Below are 19,338 nucleotides of genomic sequence, written 5' to 3' on the forward strand. Positions count from 1 at the left end.
CCTGATCTTTTGTATTTGTTTAAAAAAATTGTTTAAACAATTTCTGCCCAAAAATTCCGCCCGGCACCCTTCAGATTTGTTTAAAGGGGACATTTTTGAACAGGAATCCACAAAGAAACCGAATCAGAAATTTTTTCAGACGGGAGTGGTCTCACCACATGGACTATATGTAGGTATGTATATTGCGATTTTGTTATATTCTTTTATGATCTGCTCCCACGTTTTTTTAAATTCGATAGCAGGTATGTAAAACTGGCCCAATCAGGCATGTTTGACGAAACGAATTGTTGAATGACGACCAAGAGCAAATAAGAGAAGTAGAGGCAGACCTCAAACCAGGACTGATGACATCAAGCGAATGGCTTATCACGAATGGATGCAAAATACAACGAACATAAATGAGTGGATACACCTAAGGGTGGTTTATATCCAACGATGGATGGGATAGCTATTGATGATCATGATGTAAATTGACTACTTCTAGTTTTTCCCTTTTATACAGGGTGGGCCAAAGGATACAGTCCACCTCGATATTTGGCAGTAGTTAATAGATTTTAAGGAAATGACAGAACAGGTCGATTTTTGTTCTAAGGGGGACACATTTTTACGATATACACATCTGTCATTTATCAACACTCTCCCTTCCATTTCCCCAACTCCTTATTTTTAAATAGGGAATATACCATGTGCGGCACATCATTAGAAAGGCATTGAGATGGAGCATTCAGACAAAAAGATCGTTCACGATTTCTTTTTTCGATATTTCCACCGTCCTTGCAAAAAAAGTGTCAATATACTTAATACTTATTTGAAGCCCAACACCTAATAAAAAAGTAATGTAACGTCTATGGTTTGATAACATATAATTTCTCCTGTCACGTCACATTTACTTTTAATGTGACAGAAAAAATGACATATTAGCAAATCATAGACGTTACGTTTCATTTTTAAGAGGTTGTATTAAATAGTGTGTTGTTACTGCCTTCTGGTTCTAATTAATTAAAAAGACTAAACACGTCTTACTATACATTATATTTTATTCACTGGTATCCAATATCTAAACAATAACATTAATGATTCATAGCGCCTCGCCTTACTACATACTAACTTCTAATAATTATTTGTATATCTCTATCCATACTGATTGCTCAGCGTGTTTTTATACCTATCTGAACCATAACAAATATAGTTCAAGTTCACTCGTAATAAACATGTGATACAAACTATAAGCTATTGTTTTTATGTATGTTCAATACCCTAAAGGTTAATAACATCATATTTAAATTATGATTTATACAGAGGGTTCATAATATACCACATCTCCGCCGTTTTTAAAAAAGAAAGTCCTAAGAAGAGAAGAAGAATATCTGACGGTATATTCCTCTTTCCCTTTTACAAAATGTTTATGGTTACCTAATACTATTTTCAAAAATTAAATTTCCTAACTATCCTAACTAACTGGAACATGGTACGTTTCAGAGTTTTTTTTAATCCTAAAAATTGTTTATTATTATCACTAATTCACTTTCTGTTCCGTCTTGCTTTTTGAGTCTTTTCTCCATTCACAAAACAGTGTCCACATGAAAACAGTGACTAAACCTATCGGGATTTTTAATATAGTCTTTTAGTGCCTATATGCATCTCCTATAAGCAGGGGAATAATCTAATCTACCTAACTAAAAATCTCGTATCTAACTAAAAGTCCTAAGCTAAGCTAATATTACTCGAATAAGTAAAAAAAATGTATCCTTTACTCTATTAATAATTCCTATTTCAGTCTTCTTTTGATTTATTTATATATGTCTTACTAACTTTAAAATAATGTACCTATAATATAAATGTAATCTCTCTAAAAATTTCTAATATTTCTCTAAACTTCTAATAAATCTTTTGTAGCTATAATAAAGATTTAATCTCTGTTGCTAAATGTCTAAAAATTTCACTTTTTGTGTCCCTTTGCTTACTATCTACTAACACTATTGTAAGATATTGTCTATCCTTAATTCAAATACTTCCATTTTCCGCGAAAATTTAACCTGAATTCATTATCTACATTTAAAAATAAGTTATTTATAAAAAAAAATTTACAGCTTTAATTCTTAGACATAATTCAATGATTAGCTACTTATTTGATATTATTCTTAATTTTGCTTCTTTTCTTGCAATTTTTATGTGTCTTCTTTCATTTTTCCCACATATTTTAATAAAAAAATTATCTTTTTTTCTCTTCTTCTTCTTGTCTGGTACTACAACTATATTTCTTCATTTTCTCCACATAATAACACTTCTACAGTGTACATAATTCATCTTCATATACATCTTTCATATAACAATCATATATCATTTATCTCATATATCATTTCATATAACATCATAATCATCACTTCATATACTAGCTCCGATACCTTCGTTTTACCTTAATAAAAGAGGTTTCACTCGGATGTCTTAGTTCTCCGCCAATATTAACCCGAATTTTCGCCCTGATCTGTACGCACCATTAAGGTGGTATAGTTAACTCAAAACACGAAATAGGTATTTTATGCGGTTCAAATTCTTCTAAAAATGTCACAACCTTAATCCCTTGCTTTGAGGCCGTTGTTTATTCACGAATAATCATGAATAAAATAAGTACCTTTCAAATCACAGAGTGGGTCTCTAATAAGCTTTCAAGCTTCTATAAATCACTTCCTAATTTGACAAGAGCCGTGGGTTTCTTGTTGCCTCATAATATTTAGCTTATAATATTGTTAGTTCTTCTTCTTATCTATATAGTTCTTCTCCAAATTCCTTATCTCGACGCATCAGGTCGGTTCGTTAAAAATATATATCTTGCTTATAGCAATGTTTATCGTATGTCATCACTAATCATTATTTATTACAAAATATCATTTATCACTCAAAAAATATTAATTCAGGTTCATATCATACAAAATTTAACACAAAATCGATTAAAATGTATCTATAGAATCAATAAATATCAATAATAAAAACAACTGGCTAATAAAAATTCAATAATAGTATACATATTCGTCAATAAAAAAAATAGCATATGCAAAGTTAGATAAAAATATTCAAAATCAGTTCATATCTCAAAATTCGATAGAAATTTTTGAAAAAAAAATTCGAGATTCTATAAAATATTCAAAAATAACCGGACTAAAAATCGAAATCGGATAGAGATTTTTCAAATAAATTCAATAAAAATTCAAAATTCAATAAAAATTCAATAATAACATATATAATAAACTTTGATAAAAATATTCAATTCAAAAAACCACTTCATGTTTCAAAATTCATAGATAAAAAAAAATCGATACTTCATAAATTATTCAAACATCAGCAAAGATAAATATTCAATTTTTGATAATAATATAAAACGAGGGAAGCATTTTTAATAAAGATAGACATTCTTACTTACATTTAATCACTTTGTCTTTGTTCCCTGGGTTCTCTGCATCTTCGTCCTGGTCCATCTTCGCCGTCTCCGTTTCCAATTTGTTACCGCCATCTCTGCTTCTTTCAGAAGACCTCCTCTAATCTGCAGGATCAGCCATGTATTAAATAGTGTGTTGGTTTATTATATATATATTATTATATATATATTAAATACTGCCTTCTGGTTCTAATTAATTAAAAAGACTAAACACGTCTTACAATACATTATATTTTATTCACTGGTATCCAATATCTAAACAATAACATTAATGATTCATAGCGCCTCGCCTTACTACATACTAACTTCTAATAATTATTTGTATATCTCTATCCATACTGATTGCTCAGCGTGTTTTTATACCTATCTGAACCATAACAAATATAGTTCAAGTTCACTCGTAATAAACATGTGATACAAACTATAAGCTATTGTTTTTATGTGTGTTCAATACCCTAAAGGTTAATAACATCATATTTAAATTATGATTTATACAGAGGGTTCATAATATACCACAAGGTGTTGTACTTCAAATGAATTAACTAATTAACACATTGCGTGCGGGTGTCTGATCCTAAGACTTATACGCATTACTGACAAAAATAATACATATTCAAAATGTGTATAATCAATGACATATTATTATGCGCGCCGTCCGGCGTATATGAAAGGCATCATGTGGCTCACACGTATGCCATCCGCACGGAACGTGTTAACAGTTTTTTTGCAAAGACCGTGCAAATGTCGAAAAAAATCTTGGACCGACATTATGTCTGAAACTCCATCTAAATGCCTTTCTAATTATGTACCGCGCATGGAATATCCCCTATTCAAAAATAAGCGGTTGGGGAAATGGAAGGGAGCAAGTTGACAAATGACGGATGTAGGTATCTTAAAAAGATGCACCCGTTAGATCAAAAATCGACCTTTTTCGTCATTTCCTTAAATTTCTATAACTACTGCCAAATATCGAGGTGGACTGTTTGCGTTGGCCCATCCTATATATTATTATTTAAATCTTAAAGAAAATAAAGAGAATCTTAAATTTTCTCTAACAATATAAAAAATCTTGTTACCAGAGAACAGCAGTTCTCGCCAGTGGAGCACACCAACACCCTCCTACACGCGACACTACATATACACGAAATTTTCGATTTTCTAAATCTGACTGAATTGAAGATTATGCCAACTCCCATCTTAGAGTTCAGGAAAAGACTCACCCATTCATATGTCAACTATCAATTTTGGTCCAAGGGTATGGATTTTACCCCCCCCCCTCCTATTTAGGGTCTGTTTTTCGTTCTCGTCCCCAAAAATTCCCAAAAACTTCGAAAATTTAAGACCGACCTATGCGGCTTCTAATAGTACTGATCATTACCTTTCCAATGCATGTCTAATTTTGAAAATCGGTTATACCATTCAAAAGTTACCGAGCTGAGAAATATGACTCAATTTCTATTTAAAAAAATGTTTGTGGATATGTATGTATGGATGTGTGTGGAAAAGTTAAACCGATCTGAATTTTTTTTTCTGTGTTCGAAGAGGGGCAGGGCCGGTTCAGAACCGGTGTAGTTTGTGACTTTTGACCACCCGTAAGCCAGCTATTATAGGACTTGGTAGGTAAAAAACCGCATATTTTTTGGGGGTATATATCTTCGGTTCAAGAAGAGACAGGAAACCCGCAAATCCACCAAATCAATAGTGTTGAGTTAAGCTTTCAAATGGTGTCTAAGAGGTCAGGATCAGACATACACACGGCTCAGTATAGCCGAAAAACTGAAAAACTAAGCTTTGAAAATTTTAGTTTTTCGACAATTACTCAAAATTTCAACCTACGAATTGCGCCAATAACTGAGAGTTTTTAGAAGAACTCTAGACGAATCTATCCGTGTATACCCCATATCCGCAAAAAATCGAATTTTTAAGTTATGGGCCTCATAAGTATGATCAAATCTATTTCCTTTGGGAAAAGCGGTTTTTCAAGCTTAATAATTCCTGTAATTGCTTCAGTTATCATACCTGACCTTAGATGCATCAGATACTACTTGTCAATACGTTTCAAACTCATGTCTAGTGATCAAAATCGGTTAAGCCGTTTAGAAGTTACTAAGCTGCAAATATATAATCCAATTAACGACTATTCCCGAAATGGCTTATGTAGTTGTAGTGGTTACGACGCTAAATTTGATCTGGCAACGGGCAATCCGAGTTCATTTACTAATCCGGTCAACTTAGACATCAAAATGCTTGGCAAATAACAAAAATTGCCGGAGAGCCAAATTTTGGTGGAGAGCTAGGGTACACCATAACAAATAAAGTTTAAAAAGTCCCCATCGATCCCATGTGTGCGTCAAAAGTTATTCGGGGTCAAAGGTCAAAATTTGAGATTTTTTGGATTTTTTTCGAAAACGGTAAGTTTTATCAAAAAAAACTTCAAAGCAAAGTTGTAGATCTTAATATTCTCTATAAAAATTGTCCTTACAATTTTTTCCCTAAGAGTTACCATTCCTGAGATATCGCGATTTTAAAAGTTACTTTATACATTATATGCACATATAAGCCACGTATATACATATGTGGCCCTTAAGATAAGTATAAATGCCCATTTGTGTCTCTTTTACATAGTATATTATACTATTCTGAAAATATTTCTTCAAAAGGTAATCAGTCCCAAACTGAATTTCCTCTATCCACGTGGCCTTGAAAAACATTTGGCTATTCCATTGTTTAAAAAAGAACAGATTGTCTATTATAGGCAATGGCTACAGTATTGTCCGTAGGTCTGGTTCATAATATTATCTGTTTCTTTTAGTGCTAAAGGTTCAGTTCAAGTGAATATAAGTACTTATTACAAGCGTCTACCATTTAGTACCGTTACCGTTATTTGGCTACAAAGCTAAACAAGCTAAAAATGACGCAGATGTCCTTATAATTGAGACAGCAATTGAAAAATTTAAGGCAACAAACACAACAATCGTAGTTGGTGAAAATGTTGGTTTGTTGGTACTGATTACTGCAAGGACTCCAGTAGATAAAGTTATTTATTTCTGAAACCTGGAAGGGCTCAACAGCGAACAGAGATATATCTTCGAATAGTTTATCGGCTTATCCCAAGTGCCAAAAGTACATCTTATTTTTACAAGCGATAACCGGCTGCGACACTACGTCCGCAATGTACAGAAGGGGCAAAACGTCACTACTTAAATTATTCGAAAAAAAAAGATTTGACTGACGGCTGTAAAGTTTTTACAGAACTTGATACTACACCGCAAACAATAATTACGGAAGGAATTCGCTTTCTTCTTGCGGTTTATGGAGCTCCAAAAAAATTATTTGTCTTGATAAATACCGATACTTAACTTTTGTAAAAAATACGCGAAACAAGAAACAAGTACAACTATCATGTCTCCCTCCAACATCAGCATCTGCTTTTCAACATTTGTATCGAGTATATTATCAAGTTCAAACATGGCTAGGCAATGAACTGAATCCAGAAGACTGGGGTTGGAAATTAATAGATAATACTCTGGAACCGATGAAAACCTTACTCCCACCTGCTCCAGAAAAACTCCTTAACACTATTTTTTGCAATTGCAATAAAGGTTGTAGTGCCAAATGTGGATGTAAAAAAGTCGGGTTGCTGTGTTCTCTAGTGTGTACCAATTGCCAAGGACAGTCTTGCTCAAATGTCCAGTTTAGTACAACAGAGGAAGACTCCTGTGATTTTAATGAAGAGACCAATGACTCAGTCACATTTGAACAATTTTTGAACATCCAGCAAGAGGAAGAGGAAGAAGATGAAATCGAAGAAGACTTGACTGTTGAAGTAGACTTTCAAGAATATGAATCTGATTAAAATATCCAAAGAAATCAAAACAATAGTTAACCTAATAATCAATAGCAATATCAATAATCAATATCAATAGTAAGGTAATATCTAGAACTTGACCGGTATTGTTTCCTTAAATTATCCTAAAATTGTCAAAACAGTTAGTGGAGTAGGCCTACAGGGGAAACCACGGTAAAAAAATCGCGCCGAGTACACTACCTCACAGTAGGTGGTGTGGAAACGTGTGCATATCATGTATAATGTGACTCTTTGAATCGCGATATCTCAGGAATGGCAACTCTTAGGAAAAAAATAGTAGGGACTATTTTTGTAGAGAATTTTAAGATCTACAACTTTGGTTTAAGGTTTTTTTTTGATAAAACTTACCGTTTTCGAAAAAAATCCAAAAAATTTCAAATTTTGACCTTTGACCCCGAATAACTTTTGACGCACACATGGGATCGATGGGGACTTTTTAAACTTTATTTGTTATGGTATACCCTAGCTCTCCACCAAAATTTGGCTCTCCGGCAATTTTTGTTATTTGAAATGTCTATATAGACCGGGTTATACCGGCCATCCCAATATTTTTTTCAATCTATTTCGAATAGAAAAAAATCTAGTGTACATTCGATCGACACTAGATCATTTGGAAGATAATGCGACAAAAGCGACCATTTATAAAGCTTAACGTGTAATCGAGAAACATTGCACTCTTCAACTTCATACATTTAATTTATAAATAACTTTGAAAAACTCCTGATACAAGAATAAAAAACCGCTAAACGCTGTAAAAATGAGCGGCGCATACAATATTCCAGCTACAAAAGATCTGATATGAATATTACGTGGCGCGAAAATGTATTTTCATTTTGATGCAAAACAAAATTCTAGTTTTATTTTAACATATTTTTCAATAATATTTGCTAAATTTGTAGTAAACGCGCCACATAAGTGTTTCAAAATTCAAAATGTATCAAAGTTTCTCTTTTGTGGCGCGTTTACTTCATATTTAGCAAATATTATGGAACAATCTTTTAAAATAAAACTAGAATTTTGTTTTGCATCAAAATGAAAATACATTTTCGCGCCACGTAATATTCATATCAGGTCTTTTGTAGCTGGAATAATGTGTGCGCCACTCATTTTTACGGCGTTTAGCGGTTTTTTATTCTTGTCCATATTTAAACTGTGATAGTGAAGCAGCTGGTATTGTTAGAACAGTTGATGTGGATACTGATACACTTCAAATAAAACTAGGTTCAGTGAGGATTAAGACTCGGGGCTTATCATGTTCATTATTATAGAAAAGTGTTAAATAAGCTGTTATGCTTTTAAAGAAAAAGATTTAAGACAGATGAAAGAAAACAGAGTTTCTATATAGCAGCTTTTAATGGTGAACTAAGTGAGTAAAATAAAAGCTGTATTTAGCTAAGGCCGGTATTAGAAATCAATGGGGAAGAGATGGATACACCCTTCGTAAAATTGGTGTAGATGAATGAATTAACGTGAGGTTTGATAGAAAATTATTAGTTAAATAATGTACCTAAACCAATTATACATAAAAAACGTTGGGCCAATACGTTGAGCCTGTTCTATGTATACTAGCGTAAACAAAAATAAACATAATGCAATAATATAATTTATCTATCCTAAAAAACATAAAGCTGGATCTGAAACCTTCACTACCCGAACCAGTGATAACAAATTAACAAAGTTGGCAACATAGGATAGGTGAATGGTTCTACACAATTTTGATAAATAAATAAAACGCAATTTAAATTAGTTAATTCTGTTAATAAATTTTTGCATTTTAACTAACATCACCTGTAAAACTAGTTTTGTTTTCTGCGATAAGAATACTAACACTAATTTAGTAATGAATATATGACATTTACAAGACTATTTATTGGATAATTATCTAAATTTGAGTTTTGGTGTACCTATATTATTTTAGGCATAAATGGAATGGCAAGTGGGAATGAAAAGGAATGGCTGTATCTTTATCACAGGCAACAATATCTCAAACCTCAGATATGCAGACGATACAACTCTAAGAACTGCATCCAAAGAAGAAATATCAAGCTTGTTACAGATAGTGATAGTGATATAAATTAATAGATGTGGTTCCAAGGTCAATAAACAAAAAAAAAATGAAAAAAAAGAAGTAATGATAATCTTAAAAGACTTATAATTTCGGGAAAACTTGAAGGTCGCAGAGGCAGAGGATGCTCACACATATTTGATGAACAGAAAAAGTGCAGAAAGCCAGTGACAAGTTATTCTATAAGTCCATGAGAACAGCCCAGGATAGAAAAGGCTGGTTGCCCGTATTGCTGGAATTTAGGACACTAAGTAATTAGGAAATGAGTAGAGAGAGCATGTAGAGAAAGTACAAGAAACGGAGAACTTACAATATAGAAGCCAGATGAATGAACATCTAGAGCTATTAACGGAACAAGTAATACTTTTTTAAATTGTTAAATAATGAAAGAGTAGTGAATAGTAATAATAAAGGAACTACAACAAAAATAACTAAAAACATCTGCAAAAAAACTGCATTTACCAGATTGCCGAATAGTACAATGTTGTCGTATTGAATGAAAAAACCCAACGCGTCGTATTCACTAACAATTTGGTTCAAGTTCAGAATCTTATTTAGCAAGTGATCCACTAATAGTCTAAGAGCTAGAGCCGAAAAATCATCGTCATAAGTAATATGGAGTTTGGCATGTGAAATGTGTCAATTGTATATTGATAATTATGACCCCTTTCAGGCTGACACCTCACTGGATACAGGAAGTAGCAATAAGGGATGAAAGGGGAAAGTTAGTGTAGTCTTTAAAGGTTTTCACCTCCTATTTTGTTAAACCTCCACGATTTGCATGAAAATTAGTGACTAGTTAGAGCATACCCCAAGAAATAAAAATGATTTGGTGCCAACTTGCACTTTTACCCTGGGGGTGGATACCACCCCTTCTCGGGGGTGAAAACTATTTTATTAAAAATAACCCCACAAATCGATAGAGGGACAAATTATAAGTAACATTTGTTATATCATGTTATTAAAATAAATCCATACTTTTTGAGTTATTAAAGATCAAAGATTTGTAAGAGCACATACGTGAAGTTACGGATGATAAAAAGAACATAATATTAATTAATTGTATGTTACTAAAATATTATTTTTATATTATTTCGATATCATAAATTTAGCAAAAGTGTATTCGATTATGTCAAATGTACCCATTATTGGACACCCCCAGTTTCTGAACATATTCAGTTTATGTTGATAGAAAAAATTCAATTAAATATCGAAATAATAAAAAATAATATTTTAGTAACATACAATTAATTAATATGTTCTTTCTATCATCCGTAACTTCACACATATGCTCTTAAATAGACAAATCTTTGATCTTTAATAACTCAAAAAGAATTGATTTATTTTAATACCATGATATAACAAATTTTACTTAAAATTTGTCCCTCTATCGATTTGTCTCTCTTCGTTTATAATTATATTGGAATAAAACGAAACTTCACAAAAAATGGCAATCGCCTTCCGATAGACATCAGAGCATTGTCAAGAATAAAACACACCACGTGACAATAAATATCAGGTTTAGGAATCTAATAAGAACTACTACTACTACTACGATAAGTTTAGAGGACTTAAGATCCGACTATAGATAATAAGCTCCCAAGATTAGACTGAGTTTCACTGCAGCGAAAAATAATGAGAAAATAAAAGAATACAAAATATTGAATGGGTTGCATGTGAGAGTTCATTTTAAATGAAGTAAAAGTCAAACTTACTCTCAATCTTTATTATAACTTCCGACGACCGGTTTCGCTCTTTAAACTTTGTAGAGCATCTTCAGGTCAAAGGTCAAAGGTAACAAGTTACAAAATGATTTTTTTTTGTAACTTGTTACCTTTGACCTGAAGATGCTCTACAAAGTTTAAAGAGCGAAACCGGTCGTCGGAAGTTATAATAAAGATTGAGAGTAAGTCTGACTTTTACTTCACAAATACAAAATACTTATACAGTGATGAGCTCGCTAATAACCAGCAAAATAGCGCAAAAGATGGAAAACATATTAAATTGTGAGATAAAAAGAAATAAAACTAGTAGAGGTGTTAATTTTAGCGATAGTAACATAAACATTGACATTATATTGATTGTTTCCCACCTTTAGACGTATCAGAGGAGTATACGCTCTGAGCTTCGCTGGTGGCGCTCCTAGCGGATTACTAATTCAACTTTCACCGGTAATTTTTAAATTTATTATTTAACTGCTATCGCTTATCATTTACAACGCAAAAAAGTAATTAAATTGTAATAGGTTTTTTTAAAATTATGCTAATCATTTTGACGTTCTATTGACAAAATATGAATTTCTTACTTCGGATACTTTCACAATTATCGTGTAGATGGCGCTAAGATTTTTAGATTAAATTTTAATTACATATTACGGAACATTAAAAAAACTTAAATTCAGTATTTAAAACCTAAGTATGTTTAAGGTAAAAATATATACCACAGCTTTGACCAACTAATATTTTTTATAAATCAAGTTTTTAATTTTAATTTTAAATTAATCACTTTGACATTTATGTCAAATTTCCGGTAAACGTTTACAGACTTGCCACTACTGGCGGTCGCGAATTTGTAAATATCCCCTCTACATACGAGCTCACAGCGTATATCAACTAAAATTGTCACTGTGACAGTGGGATTTCTCAAACTCGTCCGATACATCTAAAGGTGGGAAACAATCAATATAATGTCAATTTTTAAGTTACTATCGTTAAATTTAACACCTCTACTAGGTTCATCCCTTTTTATCTCACAACTTAATATGTTTTCCATCTTTTGCGTTATTTTGCCGGTTATTAGTGCGCTCATCACTGTATACAATTTATGATATATTGACAATATCGCCAGTATTACCTCTGATTTATGCGCCTTGGATGCTTTTGGATCTTTCAGCTTTTGGGAGCAAAATCTTCTACGAATTGCAATGTGTTCTTAAATACAAAGACTGGCATTAAGTGGTAAGAACAAAAGTTAAACAAGCACTGTCGGATGAAATAAATATAAAAAGATGAGTTAGACAAGGATGTACACTCTCATCTCTACTCAACTTGTATTCATAGGAATATTTAAGAAAGCCTTAATTGAGACAACAAAAGGTATTATTGTGAATGGTGTAGTCATGAAAAATATTAGATATGCCAGCGATGTCTTAGTTCTGACTACTTGCAGTAGTACAGTGAAGACCTTCAATATTCTAATATTTGACGGTTTTTAGACGGTTTCTCGCAAATAATGCAAAAAGTAAGAAGTATTTTATCGAAAAAAATAACGTTCTTAGAAAAAATATAGTCCATAAACAATGTTAAAAAATGTTAAATGTATGCATAAGGTCTCTAGAACTAGCAGAACCAGAGTTATAGCTAATAAACATAGGTCAATTCGCCAAATTCCAAACAGAATATATCAACGTGAAATATCCAAAAAATGAAGCAATTTTTGGAGAAAACTCATTATAACTTTTTAAAGCGTTTAAAAAATCTTTATTCCTGTTTCTAAAAAGAGTTTCTAGCATCAAATGTAAGCAAGTTACGCTCAAAATAATATTGGTTGGTCCCTTTTGTATTGGCAAAAAAACGGGAAGATCATCCGCTAATTAGAAATTTGAATGGAATTAATCGTTACCGCTTCACAAGTTACTTACTGATATTGTATTTATATGATCTGTAAGTTTCATCGATTAGAAAATGCGTATTTTTGAAAAAAATTGGTTTTAAAGTACAATTGTTAAAATTTTTAATTTTGAAAAAAATTCTTTTTTCAAAATAACTTAAAAATTGTTAGATATACCAAAATCTCAAAGAATAAAAAATGTCGGCTTTGCTTTTTTGAATATTTTGTGTTTTTTTATTTTTCTGTAAGACAAAAGTTGGTTAAGATATGGTGTTTCTAAATTTGCATACACTCGTGATAAGTGACTCGTGCAAGCACTTTTAACTACAGCCCCTTCAAAAATAACGACTTTAAACAGACGAAACTTACAGATCATATAAACAATACAGATACGAGTGAAGAAACTTGTGAAGTGGTAACGATTAAGTTCATTTGAGATGCTAATTAAGGGGAGATTTTGCCGATTTTTCTACCGAAGTACAGGGACCAACTTTATTTTAAGCGTAACTTGTTTACTTTTGACGCTACATTTTTTTTATTAAACAAAAATAACGATTTTTTTTAAATACTTAAAAATAGTTTTAATGAGTTTTCCCCAAAAGGTGCTTAATTTTCTGGTTATTTCAGGTTAAAGTATTCGATTTGGAATTTGACGAATATGAACCTATTTTTTATTAGCTATAACTCTGATTTTACTAGGTAGATAGACCTAATATATACACCCCTTTTTTCAGATTTTTACAGGCTATATTTTTGCTAAGATTCTTTTTCTTGGGCAAAATCCTTACTTTTTGAGTTATTCATGAAAAACCGTCTAAAAACGTGGTTATTTTGTTAAAAATTGACATAATTCACTCGCAACTAACTCGAAAAGTATTGACTTAGTGAAAAAATTCTGTAGAACAAAAGTTGCTTAGAACTAGTCAGTTTATCCATTTCCGGACTTATTTTGGAAATATATTTTTTCACCTCCGAGAGGGGGTGAAACTCACCCCCAGGGCAAAAGCACACGTCGGCACAATATCACTTTTTTTCTTTGACTTATTAGCTATGTGTACGCCAAATTTCATATCAATCCATGGGGTTCTTTAAAATTTAGAGGTTTTGCAATAATTTTCCGTTAAACAACGTACTATATGAAGAAAATGTATTACTGTACGTCATATAATACAAGTTAAATTAAAAAAGCAGGGACCTAGCAGACAAAAAATCTCGTTTCTCGAGAATAAAAAGCAGTTGACTGACAAAATATTAGAGCTAAAAGAGCCGATAATTTTAACTGATTTTTGCTATAAATTATTACGCATACTATTTTTTTTAATTATACAATGTGTTCAACCATGGACGAATCCAAAAAAAGTCGTTTCAAAAAAGGTGACCCGCCGGTATTATCACAAAATTAATTAAAGCACAAAACGTTTCAGGTACCACAAACACAACATAAATATCTAGTAAAAAGTACTATCACTCAGCACATGCTTTGTTTCACTCTAGCGGTCATAAAAATACTGGAAATGCAAAATAACATGTGTACTAAATAATTGAGGTGCGCACGATCAGGTATGAATGAGTACCTACAGCCAGAGTCCAACAACGTTTAGCATTTTACAGAATGCTCTCATCATAAATTGTTATAAACAGAAAACAGAACTACCATTAATAGATAAGATGGTCAAGGTAAAGTAGACTGGGAGAATCAAAAATTGGGGGAGAGTAGTAATACAAGAATAATACTATTATCAGTGCCCTTTATGGTACTATGTTTGTATTGTGACAGTTTTTTGTCTAATAAACAAATATAAATTGCTATTTGTTAAGGTAAACAGACTTAAATGACATTTTACGGATTACTAACCTTTTATAATAAATTAAATATTTCTTTAAATTTTTTTATTCGTCACAATTCGTTTTCACAACTTTTTCGAAGAAACTGCGTATTTCAATATAATCATCATAGACAGAGGGGTCCCTTAAGCCTGTGTTTCCTCGAGAGCGGCACCGACAAATTGCGACCGTAACACTGCGATGAATTACGTCAGATTATGGTGAAAAATTCAAGGTTCTTCACTGCGGCAATGGAATGTGAAAACTCAGCAAGCGGTGGCTTCCAACGCATCCTTGGAAACCACCGCTATTATTTTGCGTGGTACAGTTTTTATGACGTCATTCATCGCAGTGTTACGCTCGCAGTTTCTCGGTGCCGCTTTCTAGGAAACCAAGGCTTTACACAAATAACTAGATGTACAACAGGAAAATTAAAATTTGAAGATAAAAATCGATCTGTTTTTTGTTTTTTTCCGAACTACATCAGGAAAATATTCCAGATATAGCCACAGAATACTGTGAACAATTCTTATTTCGTTGCCTTATAATATTTTGTTAACTAATTTAATATTTTGTGTCGTATTTTTCTTGTATGTGCTTTTATTAGCTGTTGTATTAAACGCGTTAGGACACATTCACACGACAAGCTCTTGACGCGCGTTTTGATAACGAGCGATTACAGATACATACAATTTACGTATATTTTATTCAGGCCGATCATATACTAACTCGCGTTTAACGATAAACGCGCGTTAGCACATAATACGCTATTTGCGCACACATCGATTTTGGACGGCCAGTTTAAAATCGGCCGATATTTTACTGGTAGCAGGTTGCATACAATCAGTTGCTTTGTTGTCATGACTAACGAATCCTAAACACACTTTTTTCTTTATACTCCATAATCTCAAAATCGTTTTTCAGGGCGCAGCAAGCTTCTCTCCATGAATCCCTAGTAAGATTCTTGTCCTTAAGTGTATCTTAAGTTTTATCCCCCAATAGAGATCTTGACTTCACTAACGAAATTATTACATCATTATCAAGAAAATCTCCCATTGCAATCGTAATTATATCGCAAGCACTACTAAAACGTAGTATGTACTAAAATTAACACGTAGTACCTACAATTTCACCAATCAGTCGACTGGAATTGGCCGATAAAATATATTGACGAGTGATGATTTTACCGGCACCCATCAGCGGTATGTGTGTGTGCAATGTCCCGTTCTCACATGTGGTTCGCTATTGGAATTTGGTCGGCCGATATAAAATCGATGTGTGTGTAATTTTGCTTAGCATGTGAACAGCCTTAATTAAATGTAAATAAAATGTAGTATATAGTTGTAATCGCGCGTTATCAAAACGCACCTTAAACGCTTGTCTTGTAACCGTGCCTTTAGGGCATGTTTAGCGCGCGTTATTAATTGAACCACCTAAATAAAATGTACCTACTTATGTAGTTGAAATCACGCTTTATTAAAACATGAGTTAAGTGCTTGTCATGTTAATATGTCCCTAGTGTTGTTTTAATGTTTTTATTTAAATTTTAGATTCTGTTTCAAGTCTCCCCTACGAAAGATGTATTCATATAAATGCTTAGTATTGAAGGTGACGGAAAAAATATTGTCAGTTGTGTTTTCCTTAATGTATCTATCCTCACCACTAACGTTAAAGTACTTCAGTTACAGGCAAAACAGACTAATAAGGATAATTTTTACACTCAGAACAAACATTCAGGGTTATGGTACAAGGACGAGGCATGCAACTTGGTTTTTTACGTTTATTAATAAATATAATGTATAAAATAGCTGCTTTGGTGGTAGTTTTTTAAAAACGATAATTGGGTTCTAGCTTGCCGAGAATTATTTTTACAAATACATAAAATCACTATAGGCGATCGGGAGATACCCCTATAATGACCAGGTACTGACCACAGAGAGGTGAATGGCTAATTTTATTCATACTTTATATTTTCGAAGGTGCTGAAAACGAAAATGAGGTTTATTTTGAATTTTATTTGGGGGAACATTGTCAAAATCGCAATTTAAACCTAAAAATAAAAAAAAAAGAGATCACGTTTTCTTGCGTTTACCTCGCTACAACTCTGTTCCGTTTTCATATTTTCTTTCTGAAATTTTTACAGCATATATTTCTCACCTTTCTTAAGAAAATGGTACTTAATTCAAGCTTTCAGTCTTATTCTAATAAAAGTTATGAATTTTTTAAAGTGAAAGGTGCAGATTCCTGAATTGCAAAGTTTAATTGCAAAAGTTGAGCGACGAAGTTTGAAATTTAGCTTTTTAATCACATGTATGTTAAAATAGAGAGTACAAAGAAGTTTTTTCTAAAGTTTTAGATCAAAATGTTTTAAAGAACAAAAAATAGTGCAACTTTTATTATCGGCATTAGAAATCCCCAATATAACAGTTATTTTTCGAGATACTGACCATGGGTGGTAAATGGCTAATTTTGGTCTTAGATTATGTATTATTCCTTTCTTTTTATGTATCTGGCTATTTTTGTTGTTATCTTGCCAGTATATGTGAGAGAGCAGAAGGTACTGGATTCTTTCTGTGGTGGTGGATACACTAATTTCAGGGCTTTCTTATGGAGTTTTTGATTTAAAATTTTGTTAACTGTTTGTTCGTTATAGCCGTTGTTTACTGCTATTTGTTTAATGATATTTAGTTCTATCTCGAAGTTATTTTTTGTCATGGGAATTTCTATCAAAGTTCTATCTCACTATTATTGAATTCAGTATCTGTTAAGAGAAAGGATTCAAACACAACTTGCCTCAACATAATAATCAAAAAAATTTAGAATATTTAGATGTAGAATGTGAAGTAGCGTTAAACAAAACTGCTAAGAATATAGAAAAAAGTATCATTGCAAAATCTATCACCGATGTATGTAGTGAAACTAATAATTCCTGTTACAAAGAAAACCAAATAGCCGTTTCAATTAAAAATAAATCAATAAAACATGACATAATATTTACAAAAGCAGACAAAGGTAACACTACTATTGCTATCGACAAAAGAGACTATAATAACAAAACAACAGAATTTTTAACTAACCAAAACAGTACACCACTAAACAAAGATCCCACAGAAAAATACCGAAAACAAATTAAACTAGCCATTGAAATTTCAAAATCAATACTAGATCCAACAGAACAGAAATACCTTAATATAATGAACCCACAACCTCCTAAATTATACTCTTTTATTAAACTACACAAACCTGACCACCCAATAAGGCCTGTAGTTTCTTTTTATACAGCTCCGTCATATAAACTTTCAAAAAAACTGTCAGATATTATTACAGAATAATCTAAATTTTCAGCTAAATTCACCGTAAAAAATACACTAGAACTAGTTAATAAAACACAACATTTTCAATTGCCCAACAACTCCAGACTAATTTCATTTGACGTAAAAAATCTTTTTCCTAGTGTTCCTCCTACAGAAACTTTTGTTTTAGTTAAAAATCTTTTAGACCATAATAGTACAAATCCGATCATTGCATCTGAAATTTTACACCTCCTTGAAATTTGCATAAATCAAGACTATTTTGAATTCAATAATCAAAGATACACAAACAACAGTGCAGGACTTATTATGGGTAATCCTCTAAGCCCATTACTATCAGATATATTTATGAACCAACGTGAAACAACAATTTCTAAACATCCCGTATTTAAACAGTTCTTATATTGGTGGAGATACGTGGATGAAATACTAGTATGCTTTACAGGAACTAACAGACAACTTGACCAATTTCTATCATAGATTAATTCACTTCATAGTAATATTGAGTTTACAATAGAAACAGAACAGAATAATTCCATAAACTTTCTAGATGTAACGATTACCAGACTACACAACAAACATAAGTTCTCCATATATCATAAACCTACCCATACTGACACAATTATACACAATTCATCATTCCATCCTACACAACACAAATTAGCAGCCTACCATAGCATGATACATAGACTGACAGAAATTTCCATGACAAAAAATAACTTCGAGATAGAACTAAACATCATTAAACAAATAGCAGTAAACAACCGCTATAACGAACAAACAGTTAACAAAATTTTAAATCAAAAACTCCATAAGAAAGCCCTGAAATTAGTGTATCCACCACCACAGAAAGAACTCAGTACCTTCTGCTCTCTCACATATACTGGCAAGATAACAACAAAAATAGCCAGATACATAAAAAAGAAAGGAATAATACCAGCTTTCAGAACTAACAACAACTTAAGCAAATATATTAAGAACAATAAAAGCCGAAAGAAAAAGCAACTACAGAATGGTGTGTACAAACTAACTTGTGGTGACTGTCCGAAAACGTACATCGGCCAAACTGGCAGAACTTTTGACAAACGGATAGCAGAACACAAAAGGGCTTTCAACAATAGAAAAACAGACACTTCTACATACGCACTTCGCCTTCTAGATCATAATCATTCTTTCAATGAAGAGTTTCAAATTCTGCATATCCAAAATAAAAGCCTTAAGCTATCTT

General features: G+C 32.3%; 1 protein-coding gene across 7 annotated transcripts in view; it reads right to left on the reverse strand.

Annotated features, from left to right (window-relative positions):
• The window catches only part of LOC114332012 (uncharacterized), a 431,454-nt gene that overhangs the window by 232,050 nt on the left and 180,066 nt on the right, over positions 1-19,338 (reverse strand). Inside the window, exon 1 of one of the 7 annotated variants that reach the window (XM_050645486.1) lies at positions 14,285-14,464. The exons of the other annotated variants lie outside the window; for them this stretch is intronic. The gene's annotated coding sequence lies outside the window, so the exon portion shown is untranslated. Of the gene's footprint in view, positions 1-14,284; positions 14,465-19,338 lie in introns of those variants that run through there. 7 annotated transcript variants of the gene reach the window in all.

Source organism: Diabrotica virgifera, chromosome 1, assembly GCF_917563875.1.
Source record: "Diabrotica virgifera virgifera chromosome 1, PGI_DIABVI_V3a".
NCBI classification, from domain to species: Eukaryota; Metazoa; Arthropoda; class Insecta; order Coleoptera; family Chrysomelidae; genus Diabrotica; species Diabrotica virgifera.